The sequence below is a fragment of the Lactuca virosa genome, chromosome 9 (assembly GCF_052849685.1).
Source record: "Lactuca virosa cultivar CGN04683 chromosome 9, Lactuca_virosa_CGN04683_v6, whole genome shotgun sequence".
Lineage (NCBI taxonomy): Eukaryota > Viridiplantae > Streptophyta > Magnoliopsida > Asterales > Asteraceae > Lactuca > Lactuca virosa.
In genome coordinates this window covers 274,587,889-274,609,452 of record NC_136434.1, presented here as the reverse complement: position 1 = coordinate 274,609,452, position 21,564 = coordinate 274,587,889, and positions in this window count along the sequence as shown.

Here is a 21,564-nt window from a genome sequence, read left to right as displayed (position 1 = left end):
CTTTTAAGACGAGAGTATGAGAGAGAATGCGATATTTCAAGATAGAGATAGAATAATCGATTCACTTTTCATTAAGAATGAGAGAACTCTATTTATAGAGTCTCAAGGATTACAAAGTTGAATCTGTCTAAAGGTTGTCATGCAAAGCACACTGAACAAAGAAGTGTAAAGACATAAAATAGATAAAACTAAAACTAAGGTTGATGACTTCAAATGCGGATGTAGTTCTTGATTGTGGTGTGGAACTTGACTGCGGATCTAGTTGATAGCTTCGGATCTCTTCATGTTTAAGAGGGTCACTTTTATGTTTCAACAATTTCCCCCTAAGTGGCCTCTTCAACTTTCCTTTCATTTTTCGAGGCTAAGGAATTTGATGAGAATCCACCAAAACTTCCTGACTTCCCTGAGCCTAACAATTCTCCTGGAGATTTCAAACTTTACTTCAGCAGTTGTGTGTTTTGACCTGTTGACTGCAGTTTGAGCGATCTCTAATTGCTTCCGGGTCATGCGGTTCATGGCAGTCATTGGAATGAAGTATTTTGTATCATCATTTAAACGTTTGAAAATGACTCCAAGATATGGGAAGTTAGTTGCTCCAAGGAATCTTTCATGAAAACCTTCGGTCAGGATCGGAGCTGGTTCAAGAGGAGGGAGGTTGAACTTCTGAGCAAGTATTGGGTGGATGTCCGCGTCAATTCTTGCAAAGTCACACACAGTCTCTTTTAGAAAATTACAGGCCCTTTCATACACAGTCTTCATCTTTGGGTGCTTCTCACATTTGTTCTGAAATACCTTTGCAATCAGGAAGATTTCCTTCGGGTTCATGCAAGGAAAATCAGCTTGGGTTCGGATGTAGTGAATTTCTTCTGGTGAGAGTATACTGGATGAATTCTGCTTTCATAAATTTTCTGGGCTTGTAGTTCTTGACTGCAGTGGGTCTGTTATTCGATCAGATTTTCTCGTTTGCAGAACCATGCTTCGCATGGAATCTGTTAAGTCTTTCAAATTCCAGTGGCAACCTCTGATCATCTGGGAGGTTGCGGTCAAACGATTCAAAAACGGTAAAGAACTTTGTGTTGGGAGAGATGGGAATGTCCCAATAACCGTCTGATGGAGGTTCCGCAAAGGTTAGATAGGGCTTGTAGTCATCATCGAGTAATCTTCAGATGGGATTAACCCAGGAATTGATGAGGGATTCATCCAGAGTGATGTCGAATCTGTGATCTCTCCATATTAATTCTGCAAATTTAGCTGCTCTCCAGTCAGCTTTCTTCTGTTTGGTTTTGGGAGAGTCGTAGGAGTTTTCGGATGACATTTCTGGAGCTAAGTTTCTGAGATGAGGGGGAGTCTCCGGATGCTGGAAAGAAAGATGTTGAACATCTTGGACTTGTTGAACTGGAGACTGATGAGGAGATTGAATTGGACTTTTCTAAGGAGAGGGCACAGGAGTTTTCTTTTGTGGAGATGGTTGCGGGGAAGGTTGTGGGGTAGGAACCTTTTGTTGAGTGATAAGTGTTGATAAGATTGGATGCTTACCGAAATGGATGGGAGTTTGTAAGTGTTGATGCGGATGTGAGTATGAGTGTTGATGAGAAATTCGGTCTGAATTGCGGTCCTCACTTCCCCCTCTTGAGGAAGGAACACTAGGTTCCTCCTTAAGCCATTGCCTAAGACCGTCAATTTTGGCGCAGACTTCATTAAACTGAGCTCTGATAGCCTCACTAAGTTGCTGATTGGTGGGGATTGCGTTGTTGGATAGCAGTTTTTGGATCTCCTTGGTAAATTTAAGAATCTCCTGGTCATGGAAGTTGGAGGATAGAGTGCGTCTGAGGTTGTTGATGGTTGATTGCAAGACTGAAATAGCGGACTCATAAGCATTGTGAGTTTCCTCAACAAGCTTCTTTGAATGAGCATCATGACCCGCAATGAAAGATTGAAGCTCAGTTTTGATTGCAGTCACTTCTGTGATGAGTCGCTCCGCAGTGGTGATAAATTGTTGATGATTTGCCTTCCGGCTTGTATCCAGGGCTCGGATATCCATTTCAACCTTGAGAGAGATTCTCTCAGCAGCCAGTCTTTCTGTCACAACTAGGAATTCTAAGGTTTTTGTAAACTTTAACAAGAGTAACATTTGTGGCTAAAACTTGAAAGTATGCATGATGTTTATTCAATGACAACAAAATTCCATCAAACACTCTATACAAACACTTTAAATGGTCAACAAAAGATTGGAAACCCTAAAAAATCCCGGTTTAAGTCCATTATGGACTAGGATTTCCTTACTGGGCCTAATGGACCAATAAGCTTCCAATTTGACTATTTTGGGCTTAGGACCCTTAAATGGGCCCTAATTGGACCCACTTCCATGAAACTTAACATTTTGGGCCATAATGGATCCAAAATGAATTGGTTTACCTTAATGGGCCTTATTGGGCCATAACAAACCTAATAAACTTCAATGGGCCGTGAAACCCATTCTTTCATTCTATTTGGGTCGTAAACCCTCCTAAGGGCCCAATGGGCCGATATTTGGGCCGTAAACCCTTCTAAGGGCCCAAGGAAATTGTGAGACTCCATGGAGTGCCAATATCTATCATCTCAGATCGAGATAGTAGATTCACTTCACGTTGTTGGCAATCGCTTCTGAAAGCTATGGGAACACAACTCGACATGAGCACTGCCTACCACCCACAAACGGATGGTCAAAGTGAGCGAACCATTCAAACGCTTGAAGATATGCTTCGAGCATGTGTGATAGACTTTGGAAGGTCGTGGGATACCTACTTGCCTTTAATTGAGTTTTTGTACAACAACAGTTATCACACAAGCATCAAAGTTGCTCCTTTCGAAGCATTATATGGGCGTAAATGTAGATCACCGTTGTGTTGGGCTGAGGTAGGTGACACTCAGCTAGCAAGAGGACAGACACCAAACAATGCATTAACAGGACCATAAATCATACGCGAAACGACAGAGAAGATAGTTCAAATCAGAGCTCGACTTCAAGCATCACGAGACCGACAGAAGAGCTACGCTGATAAACGGCGAAAGCCCTTGGAATTTCAAGTCGGGGATCGGGTTTTGTTAAAAGTCTCTCCCTGGAAAGGGGTGATTCGTTTCGGGAAACGGGGAAAACTAAACCCACGTACACTGGACCATTCGAGATTCTTTCCCGAATCCGTCCAGTGGCTTATAGACTGCAGCTACCTGCCGAGCTCAGCAGTGTACACCCCGTGTTCCATGTTTCCAATTTGAAGAAGTGCTTATCCGACGAAACTCTCGTCATCCCATTGCAAGAAATCGAAATCAACGAGAATCTCCTGTTCATCGAGGAACCAGTTGAAATCATGGACAGGGAAGTGAAGCGTACTAAGCAAAGTCGCATTCCGATTGTGAAAGTTCGGTGGAACGCAAAACGTGGACCGGAATTCACATGGGAACGCGAAGACCAGATGAAGCAAAAGTACCCTCACCTATTCTCGAATTCTCAAATCTAGCTTCAAAAAGAATTTCGGGACGAAATTCCCTCTAACGGGGGGATGATGTCACAACTAGGAATTCTAAGGTTTTTGTAAACATTAACAAGAGTAACATTTGTGCCTAAAAATTGAAAGTATGCATGATGTTTATTCAATGACAACAAAATTCCATCAAAAACTCTATACAAACACTTCAAATGGTCAACAAAAGATTGGAAACCCTAAAAAATCCCGGTTTAAGTCCATTATGGACTAAGATTTCCTTACTGGGCCTAATGGACCAATAAGCTTCCAATTTGACTATTTTAGGCTTAGGACCCTTAAATGGGCCCTAATTGGACCCACTTCCATGAAACTTAACATTTTGGGCCATAATGGATCCAAAATGAATTGGTTTACCTTAATGGGCCTTATTGGACCATAACAAACCTAATAAACTTCAATGGGCCGTGAAACCCATTCTTTCATTCTATTTGGGCCGTAAACCCTCCTAAGGGCCCAATGGGCCGAAAACCATCAAAATAGGCCTCCTATTATTAGAACCAAGCATTAAAGGCCCATTCCATCTCTCTTCTTTCTCCCTCTCGACCCAACATATATATAAAAAAGAGAATAATGGAGATAATAATGCCTTGACACCTCATTTTTGTTTAAGGGATAATTAGGAGATTACACACCATGTATCCATACAATCTCACATTCCCATGCATCCATCACTTTGCTTATTTCTCTCCTCTCTCCTCTCTTATTCACGGCCGAAGGAAGGAACACACACACACACACACAAACCATTTCAAAACTCTCTCTAAGTATAACACATTCAAGAACACCTCTCCCCTCTCATCAAGAATTTTTGAGAACTAGAAGCATTTCAAGGAGGTTTCAACCAAAAATCACATCAAGTTGCACTCTAGTGGTAAGATCTCACAAATCTAAGTAGCATACTTTCTTTTGAACTCATTCATCCTCCTTACCACCCTAATTTCGTGATCATGCCCTCTAGTGAACCCATCCAAGTTCGAAATCCACTCAAGGTGTTGCTAGGACCAAAAGTCTTCTTCACATCTTCTTCAAAACCGAAACAACTAAGCAAGGTGAGTTCATACCCCCTTGTTTTCGGTTTTTACTTGTTTTTGGGGGAGAATACAAGTATTATGTGATGATCTATGTGTGTTTGCATGTTATGTGTGTTTTCTTTAGTTTTTGGTTGTGATAATATGTAATACTTGTGATATTTCGAGATCAATAGCAAAAAGGGTGAAAGAATCATAAACAAAAACATAATAAACAACATACATCATAGATCTAAGGGTCCTTAAGTTTAAAAAGTGAAAAACAAAGCCAAAGAACTTTACAAGTGTCATTTTTGCAAAAATAACAAAGATTGGGTGTAAATTGATAATTATCGGTTTTATGAGGGCTATAAGGTATTTATTTGTATAAAATCTGATTTTTATGAAAATAAGACTTCTCAAAGGGTCAAAAACATAAATTTTAGCTTATTGGGCTTTAAATTGGGCCTCACGACTTTTTGGGCCCAAGGTTGCGAAAAAAATGAAGTTTTGAGGGGCTGAAATGTAAAACTTAACAAACTACGAGTCTAAAACGTAAATAAACTATTTCAGGGGTTGAAAATGATTTTATTACCAAATTGGACTAAAAATGCAAAGTTTTTAATTTTGGGGTCAAAATTGTAAAACTTACGGAAATTGGGCCAAAAATGTAAACTTTTTACAAATAAAGGCGGGAAATGACAAATGCAATAGTTTTGGATTGAAATTACTATTCAAATAAAGTTTGGGTGGAAAATGTCAAGAAAAATGGTTTAAGGACCAAAAATGTCAATTTTCATAAAAAGGGACTAAAAGTGTCATTTTTAAAGAAAAAGGGGCCAAAATGGTCAATTTAAAATGATTTTGGGCCAAATAAAGAATTATGAATGTTTGGGTTAGAAATATCGACGCATGATATATATATATATATATATATATATATATATATATATATATATATATATATATATATATATATATATATATATATATATATATATATATATATATATATAACTAAAGCTTCGTTATAATTCAAACGTTAAGATATTTTTGTAGAAACATTGTGAATAAACATTTACATACAACAAATACCAACAATACGAACTTAAACTCGATAAAACATAAGTGATTCAATGGTTAGGCCCAAATACCTTCTATTCGTGATATTGGGCCTTTGTGGCCCAATATCATGATTATTCGGCCCAATATAATTTTACATGTTTATTGGGCCTTAGGTGACCCAATTACATGTCTAATGGACCCTCAATGGCTTTTACACGCTATTAGGCCGTAGTGGCCCATTTGCATTGCTAGTAAGGTCCAAATCAATCATATGCGTGATGGGCTAACGTGTCTGTCGCATACTCGACAACCTATTATAACATACGTGATTAGTGGGCCCCCGTAGTCCTCTTCTCTTCGTCTGTTAGGCTTACCTTTTATCCAAGTAAACATAAATCAGGTTGTTAAACAATGTTATTCAATTTCATTTGGATTTAGTGAGTAATAACGGGTGACACCAATAAGTGTCGGTCGTAGTCTGTAGTTATAATCAAAGTCTCCTGGAGGGAGAGCGAGAGTTTGTGTATAGATCTATACGGGGGTGACTCCCCCACACCTGAGCTGTTCGCTACAGTTAGACTCGGCCAGTCTAGGGTGACAAAATCTTAATTCAATACCGGCTTTCACTAGAATGCCAAGACAGACGAAATAGTCATTATTATGCATGGTTATAACGACTCACATACAGATCCAATACCATCTAAGTAATCATGGGAAATCATATTTATTCGTTGTGACGATACAATAATACAAGACGATCATACTATTTAAATCGGGAAACATCGGGTTTTCCGGGGGAACAACATTATTCACTTTTACTTTCGATAACTATAATACAAGAATTCATTATGAGAAACATACTACTTTTACACGTCTTGAAATCATTCACGCATATACTTATGTATCATCACACCTATTTCGTAAACCATTGCCGTTTCAAAAAATATCGGATTTTCTGGGTTTTACAAACTACACAAAACATTTTCATATCAAACTTGCTTATGAACTCACCAACATTATATGTGTTGACCGTATTCAAAATAACTTGTATTCTCAGGTAACAGATAAGCTGAAGAAAATTACCAAGTGGGTTAGGATGTTATGTTTTGTGACTCTCAAAAAATTTATGCTATGGATATGTAATCTTTAGACAATGTACTTGATGTAAACAAGGTCAGTTGTAATGTATTAATGCATGGTGATGTTTATGTTATGTTTCATGTATATTCATTGTGATGATATTTCAATTTAAGTCATGCGAGCCCTCGGACGTTTCCGTCGTCTGGTTAGGGGGTATGACATTTTCTCTTGTTTCCAGACATTCTATTATGTCAATCAGGGATTGTGTTCTAGGCACATCTTCCGGTTGCGGTTGGATGGATTTCATTGCGGCTAAGATCTAATCGATTTTGTTTTCCAGGCTTAGGAACTCTTTCCTGGAAACACCCATTTTCTTCTTCTTCTTCTTTTCCTTGGGCTTTGAAGTAGAATGTTGGGATCCGCTTGATTCTTCTTCTTTTTCGTCAAAGATCATCATCACATCATCTGATCGTTCCGGTTGGGTGACTTCATTCATATCAAAGTCATCAAGACCAAATGTAGGCCCGGAACCGACTTCGATTGCGGTTCCGTCATCTTGAGAGTCATGAACAGCTTGAGTTGGAGGGGGTTGGGATGGACCTGCACCATCTAAAGTGGACTGAGCTTTGCGGTTGGTCTCTGCCATTGCGGTCATCCATTCTTGAACCTTGAGAATATTGGTTACGGTGTTGGCATTGTTGATTGCATCTGCCCAGTACTTAGCCACCATGTGAATTTCTTTTTCTTTTTTTTGAAGCCGCTGTGTTTGCCTATCTTTTCGAGCCTGAAAAGCCCTGTGAAAAGCTTCATATTTCTTGATACCAGACTCGGTAGTGGGACGATCCCGAGTGAAGGTATCATCATATTCATAACCGTCAAAACCTTGATTTCGCACCGAGGTGACCCTCAGGTTCACAGATCCTTGCATATTTTTACTCACCGTGCCTAAACCACCTATATGAAAGGTAAGCAGAGTATGATTTCCTGAGCTTCCTCGGTCTCCTTGACCCGTAGTCAAGTTTGGCCTCGGCTCAGTTCTGGCAAGGACTGAAGAATTGTACTGTGGTTGGGAAGGTGTATCAAGTGTTTGGAGTACAAGGTCAAGTATGGAGTGTAACTCCTGTTCCTGAAAGAAATGAAGTTTGGAAGCCCTGGAGACCTTAGGGCAAGAAGAGCCAATTAAATCCTCTTGGGATTTAGCTGGGGGAGAGTCTCCACGTTTTGATGAAGCAAACACGCTTACTGTGTCTGAGTGGCTAGGAAGGGTTGAAGCAAGTGGGCCTGCAGGGACCCCAAGGATTACTGGAGTCTTTTGAGAGACTTCAGTATTAGTCCAATCACGCATTTGGCTAGAACTTTGGTTGGTTTTGTGTTTCTTGAAAACAAGGATGGGGACTGAGTCATCATCAGACTCATCTTCAACATTGACCGTAGGGGTCTGAACTGGATCAGAGTCTTCATCTGAAGTGACAACGTGTCTGAGTTTACGTTTCTTGGATGGTTTGACTTCTTTGGATGGAGTGTTTTTCTTTTACTTCCCTCGTGAGGTTTTTCTTGAAGAAATCTTCTTGAGTCTTTGGGCTAAAGGAAGGTTAGAGAGTAGTAGAAGATGGAGTTGCGGTATGTTCAGGATCACGGGGTGCTGTAGAGGCAAGTATATTATGATTGGGTAGAGGCGGGGTAGAAAGGTATGGGTCAGTACCTTCCGTAGCCTCAATGTGATCAGTGACTATTTTTGTCTCAAGGCCAACAGTAGTCAAGATATGTATGGGTAAACGTCTTATAGGTCTAACAACAGATTGATCTTTGGAGGTAGGATACATTTTGAGATCACGAGTGACGAAGAAATTGATGTTGCTGCCCATGTTGATCTTCGCATCGCGGTGGAGGTCTGAAATGCATAAGGACCAAAACCTTGTAAAAGTGAGCTCGGTAGGATTTGCCCTCGGATTCTCCTTAGGGATGTACTGAAGGAAGTCATCCCATAAGATCTAACCGTAGTTGACGTCGTGGCCTGTGAAGATACTCCAGACGAGCTTCAGCAGTTTGAGGCCCATGTTATCAGTGCCTCCGGTTCTTCCTGACAAACTACGGATCACATAGTGACAGACGAACTGCCAGACCGCAGGGAGTTGGTTTTTCTTAAACTCTCCTATTCCCCTTTAGCTTCTTCTGGTAGCCCATTTGGTAGAGTGAGGAGATGATGTTTGTCACGTTGGGAGAGATGAACTTGGTAGAGGGATGAACCATTAGATTGATTGCATTCAGAAACTTGTCTTTGGTCAAGATGACCAGGGAATCATCCATTAAGTTCAAATGAACTTCTTGCAGATTGTTGAGGGGACGGTACGCCGAGAATGCACATTTGAAAAGTGTGGAAATTGGAACCACATCAGTGAAGGAATCAAAGGGTCCAAACAGTGGGTGATTGGTGATGAACTTGATCATGAGTCGAATAGACTCATTGTAGGAGGAATGATCTTCAAAGATTGCCCTAAAGTTGCTTGAGGCAATGGATGACGATTGGTTCCTTGTGGCGAAAACAGAACCAGCGGGTTGAACGGAACCAGAAGCTTTGGATTGCTTCTTTGAGATGCCAGACTTCACCATTTTTGAAAAACAGTTTGTAGAACTTGCAGAAAACTTGAGTGCAAGAAGATGAAGAAGATGAAGATCGTCTAAGAGGGTTCAGAAAGCGTAAAGCTTTCTTGGATGAGAGAAAAAGGTTTTATAGGGGTGGATTCCAAAGGTTTATTGTTTTTACTTTATATGTGGTGGTTAAAGATAAAAACCCTTGAGTTTTTATTTTTGCGAAAAGGTTAATTTCAGCCACAAAAGCGATTGAAAACAAAAAAGGTTAAATGTTTTTGATTTTCCAAAAATGTAGCATTTAATGAAGTGTCAGGCCCATTATCACACATTTGAGGATTGTGTGGTGAGGGGCTTAAGTCCGTTGAATAAAGGTGGAATTTGAACGGATTTGACAGCTTGGGGCAAGATGGATAAGACAATTTACTTAAAAAGATTTCTTAAAGATTTCTTTTATTGGGAAATTGTTTTATTTGATTTCAAACCCAAAATAGGTCTGACAAAAGGACCATTTGAAAAGGAGAACTGATCGGTGATGTGCTATACAAAGAATGTTTTTGAGAATGTTTTTCTAATTTAATGAAGGATCATTAAATAGAACACAACGTCCTTTGAAATTTATGAAGTAGTTGAGAGTTCATTCAATGTGACTGCGGATTGGTCAGTCATTGCGGATTGATACATCAATGCTGAGAGATTTGTCATTGCTGAGAGATTGGGAAAACCCGACATCTCGGTTAAGCCAGGACTGTTTACAGTTGTATTAGGGATGAATGTAGCCTGATCAACTACATTTCTTCAGAATACAGCTATCACAAGCCCTGGGGCGATCGCGATGGTCAGTAAACCTAAGGCATACCCTCTTGTTAAACAAGAGGAGAACGTCAAACCCATTTCAATAATAACAAAAATATCTTAGGATTAATGATGGTTTAATTATATACCCTCTTGCAGACAGTATGGCTGGTTTCCATCTTCCTGGAGACCCGTATTTCCCTAATCAGGGGAATAACTGATGGCCTGAGGAGGAACCTAAGGAGGAACCTGAAGAGGAGCCTGATGAGGAACCTGAAGAGGAGTCTGAGGAGGAACAAGAGGTTGGGATCAAAGACGGGCCTGCAGACCCTGTGGCCGACTCTAGAGGGGGAGTGATAACCCTGAAAAGATGGATTGAAAATGTGGAATCGGTGTTCGAGATATGTGGGTGCCCGGATGAAGTCAAGGTGAAGTTTGCAGCGTGTACATTTGTTGATCAAGCTCTCACCTGGTGAAATGGACATGTGGAGGCTATGACTCTTCCAGTGGCTAATGCCATGCCATGGACGGAATTGAAGGAAATGCTAATGGCTGAGTACTGCCCACGTGGTGAAGTTCAGAAAATGGAGCAAGAGTTATGGGACCTCACAGTCCGAAACTCTGACATCGATGCCTACATATCAAGGTTCAGTGAACTGTCTCTGTTGTGCCCTGGCATGATTTCCTCAGAAGGAAAGAATATCGAATGATTTATCTGGGGATTAAGCCCCCCGATTCAAGGAAACGTGATATCTGCAAACCCTGAAACCTTCGACAGTGCCAAGAGGTTGGCCAAGAAGTTATACGACCACAACAACAAGAAGGGCGAGAAGGCAGGGGAAACTGAAAGCAAGAAGGAGAGTGACAACAAGAAAGGAAAGAATAACAAGAGGAAGGGACGACAAGGCTCAGAGTCGTCAAAGAAACAACAAACAGTGACAGTTCATGCTGCAACCACCCAAGTTCCCTCCACACCACATGCTCCAGCCTCATCCACCCCAAGTGCTCCTAAGCAGTATTCCGGAAATCTCCCAAAGTGCAACAAGTGCAATCTCCATCACAATGGCGAATGCAGGGAGATGCATTGTACCAGTTGCAACCGAAAGGTCACACGGCAAAATACTGTAGGACCTATCCTCCCCAGAACCAGCAGCAGGGAAACAACAACAACAACACTAACAACAACGACAACAACACTGGGGCTAGCCACACCTGTTATGGATGTGGAAGGACTGGGCATTTCCGTCGAAACTGCCTCAATATCAACAACCAAGGGAATGGAGGAGCAGGGAGAGTGTTGACCATGGGTCAAGGAGAAGCGGTTCAGGATCCCGCTATTGTCACTGGTACGTTTCTCCTTAACAACACATATGCATGCATCATGTTTGATACCGGGGCAGAGCGAAGTTTTGTGAGTAATAAATTCAAACATTTGCTAAAACAACAACCCCAGAAGCTTAATGAAACCTTTACGGTGGAAATGGCTAATGGGAAAACATAATCAACTGGGGAAATCTACGTAGGATGTACCCTAACCTTAAATCACCACGCATTTCAAGCAAACTTGATGCATGTAACTATTAGGAGTTTTGATGTGATTATCGGCATGGATTGGTTGACCCCCCATCATGCCGAAATTATGTGTCGCGAGAAGGCCGTTCGCCTTCATCTCCCAAACCACGAATCCCTAATTATATACGAAGACAAACCCAATACGAACCTTCGTCTTATCTCGTGCATTAAGGCACAGAAGTATCTACAAAAGAAGGACATGGCGTTTCTGGCTCACATAGTGGATAAGTCCAAGGAAGAGGTCAATATTCGAGACATCCCAGTGGCTTGCGATTTCTCGGATGTCTTTCCTGAAGATCTTCCGGGGATACCCCCAGAAAGACAAGTCGAGTTCCGAATTGACCTTGTGCCAGGAGCTACACCCATTGCCAAATCACCCTATAGGTTGGCTCCTGCGGAGATGCAAGAACTGTCAAGCCAACTCAGCGAACTCTTGAGCAAAGGATTCATCCGACCTAGCTTCTCACCCTGGGGAGCTCCGGTCCTCTTTGTTAAGAAAAAGGACGGATCCTTTAGGATGTGTATCTATTATAGAGAACTGAATAAGCTCACTATCAAAAATCGCTACCCACTTCCGCGAATCGACGATCTATTCGACCAGCTTCAAGGAGCGAACTACTTTTCTAAGATAGATCTGCGATCCGGCTACCACCAACTCAAGGTCCGGGAAGAGGATATCCCCAAGACCGCTTTCCGAACTCGCTATGGACATTATGAATTTGTTGTAATGCCCTTCAGTCTAATGAATGCCCCTGCCGCATTCATGGACCTGATGAATCGAGTCTGCCGACCATTCCTCGACAACTTTGTCATCGTTTTCATCGACGATATCCTGGTCTATTCTCGAAGAAAAGAGGAGCATAGTCGACATCTCCGGAAAATCTTGGAAACCCTGCGAACTAAAAAGTTATACGCAAAACTCTCTAAGTGTGAGTTCTGGCTCCGTAGCGTAAACTTTTTAGGTCATGTTGTCAGTCAAGAAGGGATATATGTGGACCCTTCTAAGATCAAAGCCATTGAAGGATGGGCAGTCCCAACGACACCCACAAAAATTCGTCAATTTTTGGGTCTCGCACGCTATTACAGAAGATTCATTCAGAACTTCTCCAAAACAGCCAAGCCACTTACCATGCTTACACAAAAGGGCGTACCATTTGAATGGACCGAAAAGCAGGAGGTTGCCTTCCGAACTCATTAAACGAGCTCTCTGTAGTGCACCGGTACTATCATTACCAGAGGGAACTGAGGACTTCGTAGTTTACTGCGATGCTTCGAATCAGGCTTTAGGCTGTGTACTCATGCAGCGTGGGAAGGTGATAGCTTATGCATCCCGGCAACTAAAGAGACATGAGGTGAATTATACCACCCATGATCTCGAATTGGGAGCTGTGGTCTTTGCTTTGAAGATTTTGAGGCACTACCTTTATGGTACAAAGTGCACCATTTTCACTGACCACAAGAGCCTCCAACACATTTTAAATCAAAAGGAGTTAAACATGAGGCAGCGAAGATAGGTTGAGCTGCTAAACGATTATGAGTGCGAAATCAAGTACCACCCACGCAAGGCTAACGTGGTAGTTGATGCCTTGAGTCGGAAAGAATACTCAAATCGTCGTGTGAAGACTCTTTCAATAACCATTCAATCCCATCTGTCCTCGCAAATCAAAGCAGCCCAGTCTGATGCCATGAAGACAGAAAACAGAATCAGCGAAGCGTTACGTGGAATGGAAAAGAACTTCGAAGTCAAGGAGGAAGGAACATATTATTTCATGAACCGAATTTGGGTCCCTAAACTTGGGGGATTCAGAGAAGTAGTCATGAATGAGGCTCATAAGACACGATACTCCATCCATCCGGGTTCAGATAAGATATACCTGGATATCAAGCAATATTATTGGTGGCCTAACATGAAGGCAGAGATTGCCACTTACGTTAGCAAGTGCCTCACTTGTGCTAAAGTGAAGGTAGAGTATGAAAAGCCCTCGGGACTATTACAATAGCCGGTAATACCCGAGTGGAAATGGGAATGGATTACCATGGACTTTGTGACCACATTACCCAAGACAACTGATGGATTGGATGCCATATGGGTAATAGTGGATAGGTTAACAAAATCCGCCCATTTCCTGCCAATAAAGGAATCATAAAAGATGGAACGATTGACGAGGATCTACATCAAGGAAATTGTGAGACTCCATGGAGTGCCAATATCTATCATCTTAGATCGAGATAGTAGATTCACTTCACGCTGTTGGCAATCGCTTCAGAAAGCTATGGGAACACAACTCGACATGAGCACTGCCTACCACCCACAAACGGATGGTCAAAGTGAGCGAACCATTCAAACGCTTGAAGATATGCTTCGAGCATGTGTGATAGACTTTGGAAGGTCGTGGGATACCCACTTTCCTTTAATTGAGTTTTTGTACAACAACAGTTATCACACAAGCATCAAAGTTGCTCCTTTCGAAGCATTATATGGGCGTAAATGTAGATCACCGTTGTGTTGGGCTGAGGTAGGTGACACTCAGCTAGCAAGAGGACAGACACCAAACAATGCATTAACAGGACCATAAATCATACGCGAAACGACAGAGAAGATAGTTCAAATCAGAGCTCGACTTCAAGCATCACGAGACCGACAGAAGAGCTACACTGATAAATGGCGAAAGCCCTTGGAATTTCAAGTCGGGGATCGGGTGTTGTTAAAAGTCTCTCCCTGGAAAGGGGTGATTCGTTTCGGGAAACGGGGAAAACTAAACCCACGGTACATTGGACCATTCGAGATTCTTTCCCGAATCGGTCCAGTGGCATATAGACTGCAGCTACCTGCCGAGCTCAGCAGTGTACACCCCGTGTTCCATGTTTCCAATTTGAAGAAGTGCTTATCCGACGAAACTCTCGTCATCCCATTGCAAGAAATCGAAATCAACGAGAATCTCATGTTCATCGAGGAACCAGTTGAAATCATGGACAGGGAAGTGAAGCGTACTAAGCAAAGTCGCATTCCGATTGTGAAAGTTCGGTGGAACGCAAAACGTGGACCGGAATTCACATGGGAACGCGAAGACCAGATGAAGCAAAAGTACCCTCACCTATTCTCGAATTCTCAAATCTAGCTTCAAAAAGAATTTCGGGACGAAATTCCCTCTAACGGGGGGATGATGTCACAACTAAGAATTCTAAGGTTTTTGTAAACATTAACAAGAGTAACATTTGTGCCTAAAAATTGAAAGTATGCATGATGTTTATTCAATGACAACAAAATTCCATCAAAAACTCTATACAAACACTTCAAATGGTCAACAAAAGATTGGAAACCCTAAAAAATCCCGGTTTAAGTCCATTATGGACTAAGATTTCCTTACTGGGCCTAATGGACCAATAAGCTTCCAATTTGACTATTTTGGGCTTAGGACCCTTAAATGGGCCCTAATTGGACCCACTTCCATGAAACTTAACATTTTGGGCCATAATGGATCCAAAATGAATTGGTTTACCTTAATGGGCCTTATTGGGCCATAACAAACCTAATAAACTTCAATGGGCCGTGAAACCCATTCTTTCATTCTATTTGGGACGTAAACCCTCCTAAGGGCCCAATGGGCCGAAAACCATCAAAATAGGCCTCCTATTATTAGAACCAAGCATTAAAGGCCCATTCCATCTCTCTTCTTTCTCCCTCTCGACCCACCATATATATAAAAAAGAGAATAATGGAGATAATAATGCCTTGACACCTCATTTTTGTTTAAGGGATAATTAGGAGATTACACACCATGTATCCATACAATCTCACATTCCCATGCATCCATCACTTTGCTTCTTTCTCTCCTCTCTCCTCTCTTATTTACGGCCGAAGGAAGGAACACACACACACACAAACCATTTCAAAACTCTCTCTAAGTATAACACATTCAAGAACACCTCTCCCCTCTCATCAAGAATTTTCGAGAACTAGAAGCATTTCAAGGAGGTTTCAACCAAAAATCACATCAAGTTGCACTCTAGTGGTAAGATCTCACAAATCTAAGTAGCATACTTTCTTTTGAACTCATTCATCCTCCTTACCACCCTAATTTCGTGATCATGCCCTCTAGTGGACCCATCCAAGTTCGAAATCCACTCAAGGTCTTCTTCAAAACCGAAACAACTAAGAAAGGTGAGTTCATAACCCCTTGTTTTCGGTTTTTACTTGTTTTTGGGGGAGAATACAAGTATTATGTGATGATCTATGTGTGTTTGCATGTTATGTGTGTTTTCTTTATTTTTTGGTTGTGATAATATGTAATACTTGTGATATTTCGAGATCTATAGCAAAAAGGGTGAAAGAATCATAAACAAAAACATAATAAACAACATACATCATAGATCTAAGGGTCCTTAAGACTTCTCAAAGGGTCAAAAAATAAGACTACAAGTGTCATTTTTGCAAAAATAACAAAGATTGGGTGTAAATTGATAATTATCGGTTTTATGAGGGCAATAAGGTATTTATTTGTATAAAAGCTGATTTTTATGAAAATAAGACTTCTCAAAGGGTCAAAAACATAAATTTTAGCTTATTGGGCTTTAAATTGGGCCTCACGAGTTTTTGGGCCCAAGGTTGCGAAAAAAATGAAGTTTTGAGGGGCTGAAATGTAAAACTTAACAAACTACGAGTCTAAAACGTAAATAAACTATTTCAGGGGTTGAAAATGATTTTATTACCAAATTGGACTAAAAATGCAAAGTTTTTAATTTTGGGGTCAAAACTGTAAAACTTATGGAAATTGGGCCAAAAATGTAAACTTTTTACAAATAAAGGCGGGAAATAACAAATGCAATAGCTTTGGATTGAAATTACTATTCAAATAAAGTTTGGGTGGAAAATGTCAAGAAAAATGGTTTAAGGACCAAAAATGTCAATTTTCATAAAAAGGGACTAAAAGTGCCATTTTTTAAAAAAAAGGGGCCACAATGGTCAATTTAAAATGATTTTGGGCCAAATAAACAATTATGAATGTTTGGGTTAGAAATATCGAGCTTATAACGCATGATTCTATATATATATATATATATATATATATATATATATATATATATATATATATATATATATATATATATATATATATATATATATATATATATATATATATATATATATATATATATATATATATATATAACTAAAGCTTCGTTATAATTCAAACGTTAAGATATTTTTTAAAAACATTGTGAATAAACATTTAGCAAACAACAAATACCAACAATACGAACTTAAACTCGATAAAACATAAGCGATTCAATGGTTGGGACCAAATACCTTCTATTCGTGCTATTGGGCCTTTGTGGCCCAATATCATGATTATTGGGTCCAATATAATTATACATGTTTATTGGGCCTCAGGTGACCCAATTATATGTCTAATGGACCCTCAATGGCTTTTACATGCTATTGGGTCGTGTGGCCCATTTGCATTGCTAGTAAGGTCCAAATCAATCATATGCGTGATGGGCTAACGTGTCCGTCGGATACTCGACAGCCTATAATAACATACGTGATTAGTGGGCCCCCGTAGTCCTCTTCTCTTCCTCTGTTAGGCTTACCTTTTATCCAAGTAAACATAAATCAGGTTGTTAAACAATGTTATTCAATTTCATTTGGATTTAGTGAGTAATAACGGGTGACACCAATAAGTGTCGGTCGTAGTCTGTAGTTATAATCAAAGTCTCCTGGAGGGAGAGCGAGAGTTTGTGTATAGATCTATACGGGGGTGACTCCCCCACACCTGAGCTGTTCGCTACAGTTAGACTCGGCCAGTCTAGGGTGACAAAATCTTAATTCAATACCGGCTTTCACTAGAATGCCAAGACAGACGAAATAGTCATTATTATGCATGGTTATAACGACTCACATACAGATCCAATACCATCTAAGTAATCATGGGAAATCATATTTATTCGTTGTGACGATACAATAATACAAGACGATCATACTATTTAAATCGGGAAACATCGGGTTTTCCGGGGGAACAACATTATTCACTTTTACTTTCGATAACTATAGTACAAGAATTCATTATGAGAAACATACTACTTTTACACGTCTTGAAATCATTCACGCATATACTTATGTATCATCACACCTATTTCGTAAACCATTGCCGTTTCAAAAAATATCGGATTTTCTGGGTTTTACAAACTACACAAAACATTTTCATATCAAACTTGCTTATGAACTCACCAACATTATATGTGTTGACCGTATTCAAAATAACTTGTATTCTCAGGTAACAGATAAGCTGAAGAAAATTACCAAGTGGGTTAGGATGTTATGTTTTGTGACTCTCAAAAAATTTATGCTATGGATATGTAATCTTTAGACAATGTACTTGATGTAAACAAGGTCAGTTGTAATGTATTAATGCATGGTGATGTTTATGTTATGTTTCATGTATATTCATTGTGATGATATTTTAATTTAAGTCACGCGAGCCCTCGAACGTTTCCGCCGTCTGGTTCGGGGGTATGACACTTTCTCTTGCTTCCAGACGTTCTATTATGTCAATCAGGGATTGCGGTCCAGGCACATCTTCCGGTTGCGGTTGGCTGGATTTCACTGCGGCTAAGATCTAATCGATTTTGTTTTCCAGGCTTAGAAACTCTTTCCTGGAAACACCCATTTTCTTCTTCTTCTTCTTTTTCGTGGGCTTTGAAGTAGAATGTTGGGATCCGCTTGATTCTTCTTCTTTTTCATCAAAGATCATCATCACATCATCTGATCGTTCTGGTTGGGTGACTTCATTCATATCAAAGTCATCAAGACCAAATGTAGGTCCGGAACCGACTTCGATTGCGGTTCCGTCATCTTGAGAGTCATGAACAGCTTGAGTTGGAGGGGGTTGGGATGGACCTGCACCATCTGAAGTGGACTGAGCTTTGCGGATGGTCTCTGCCATTGCGGTCATCCATTCTTGAACCTTGAGAATATTGGTTACGGTGTTGGCATTGTTGATTGCATCTGCCCAGTACTTAGCCACCATTTGAATTTCTTTTTCTTTTTGCTGAAGCTGCTGTGTTTGCCTATCTTTTCGAGCCTGAAAAGCCCTGTGAAAAGCTTCATATTTCTTGATACCAGACTCGGTAGTGGGAAGATCCCGAGTGAAGGTATCATCAGATTCATAACCGTCAAAACCTTGATTTCGCACCGAGGTGTCCCTCGGGTTCACAAATCCTTGCACATTTGTACTCATCGTGCCTAAACCACCTATATGAAAGGTAAGCAGAGTAGGATTTCTTGAGCTTCCTCGGTCTCCTTGACCCGTAGTCAAGTTTGGCCTCGGCTCAGTTCTGGCAAGGACTGAAGAATTGTAATGTGGTTGGGAAGGTGTATCAAGTGTTTGGAGTACAAGGTCAAGTATGGAGTGTAACTCCTATTCCTGAAAGAAATGAAGTTTGGAAGCCCTGGAGACCTTAGGGCGAGAAGAGCCAATTAAATCCTCTTGGGATATAGCTGGGGGAGAGTCTCCACGTTTTGATGAAGCAGTCACGCTTACTGTGTCTGAATGGCTAGGAAGGGTTGAAGCAAGTGGGCCTGCGGGGACCCCAAGGATTACTGGAGTCTTTTGAGAGACTTCAGTATTAGTCCAATCATGCATTTGGCTAGAACTTTGGTTGGTTTTGTGTTTCTTGAAAACAAGGATGGGGACTGAGTCATCATCAGACTCATCTTCAACATTGACCGTAGGGGTCTGAACTGGATCAGAATCTTCATCTGAAGTGACAACGTGTCTGAGTTTACGTTTCTTGGATGGTTTGACTTCTTTGGATGGAGTGTTTTTCTTTTACTTCCCTCTTGAGGTTTTTCTTGAAGAAATCTTCTTGAGTCTTTGGGCTAAAGGAATGTTAGAGAGTAGTAGAAGATGGAGCTGCGGTATGTTCAGGATCACGGGGTGCTGTAGAGGCAAGTATATTCTGATTGGGTAGAGGCGGGGTAGAAAGGTATGGGTCAGTACCTTCTGTAGCCTCAATGTGATCAGTGACTATTTTTGTCTCAAGGCCAACAGTAGTCAAGATATGTATGGGTAAACGTCTTATAGGTCTAACAACAGATTGATCTTTGGAGGTAGGATACATTTTGAGATCACGAGTGACGAAGAAATTGATGTTGCTACCCATGTTGATCTTCGCATCGCGGTGGAGGTCTGAAATGCATAAGGACCAAAACCTTGCAAAAGTGAGCTCGGTAGGATTTGCCCTCGAATTCTCCTTAGGGATGTACTGAAGGAAGTCATCCCATAAGATCTGACCGTAGTTGACGTCGTGGCCTGTGAAGATACTCCAGACGAGCTTCAGCAGTTTGAGGCCCATGTTATCAGTGCCTCCGGTTCTTCCTGACAAACTACGGATCACATAGTGACAGACGAACTGCCAGACCGCAGGGAGTTGGTTTTTCTTGAACTCTCCTATTCCCCTTTAGCTTCTTCTGGTAGCCCATTTGGTAGAGTGAGGAGATGATGTCTGTCACGTTGGGAGAGATGAACTTGGTAGAGGGATGAACCATTAGATTGATTGCATTCAGAAACTTGTCTTTGGTCAAGATGACCAGGGAATCATCCATTAAGTTCAAATGAACTTCTTGCAGATTGTTGAGGGGACGGTACGCCGAGAATGCACATTTGAAAAGTGTGGAAATTGGAACCACATCAGTGAAGGAATCAAAGGGTCCAAACAGTGGGTGATTGGTGATGAACTTGATCATGAGTCGAATAGACTCATTGTAGGAGGAATGATCTTCAAAGATTGCCCTAAAGTTGCTTGAGGCAATGGATGGCGATTGGTTACTTGTGGTGGAATCAGAACAAGCGGTTTGAATGGAACCAGAAGGTTTGGATTGCTTCTTTGAGATGCCATACTTCACCATTTTTGAAAAACAGTTTGTAGAACTTGCAGAAAACTTGAGTGCAAGAAGATGAAGAAGATGTAGATCGTCTAAGAGGGTTCAAAAAGCGTAAAGCTTTCTTGGATGAGAGAAAAAGGTTTTATATGGGCGGATTCCAAAGGTTTATTGTTTTTACTTTATATGTGGTGGTTAAAGATAAAAACCCTTGAGTTTTTATTTTTGCGAAAAGGTTAATTTCAGCCACAAAAACGATTGAAAACAGAAAAGGTTAAATGTTTTTGATTTTCCAAAAATGTAGCATTTAATGAAGTGTCAGGCCCATTATCACACATTTGAGGATCGTGTGGTGAGGGGCTTAAATCCGTTGAATAAAGGTGGAATTTGAACGGATTTGACAGCTTGGGGCAAGATGGATAAGACAGTTTACTTAAAAAGATTTCTTTTATTGGGAAACTGTTTTATTTGATTTCAAACCCAAAATAGGTCTGACAAAAGGATCATTTGAAAAGGAGAACTGATCGGTGATGTGCTATACAAAGAATGTTTTTGAGAATGTTTTTCTAATTTAATGAAGGATCATTAAATAGCACACAACGTCCTTTGGAATTTATGAAGTAGTTGAGAGTTCATTCAATGTGACTGCGGATTGGTCAGTCATTGCGGATTGATAAATCAATGTTGAGAGATTTGTCATTGCGGTGGATGGTTCTCAGACTGCGGTAGAATGAATTGAGATAAACATTTGAACAAGATCAGAAATAACAAACAATATGGACCGAAGAAATATAGGTATGATATATGGTTGCGGTACACAAAGTATACTGAAACCATGTATGATAGATATATTTTATTAGGACCGCATCGGGGACCAGTGATGGTCTGCGGTAACTATCAATTTAAAAAGAATTGCGGGTCCGGATTCATCATTCCTAACATTTGTAAGAAACTGATGAGCTTTGTAGAATCAAGTGCTTTTGTGAATACATCAGCAATATCTTCATTAGTGTTAACAAAAATTAGTTCAATGTTACCTTTCAGAATGTGG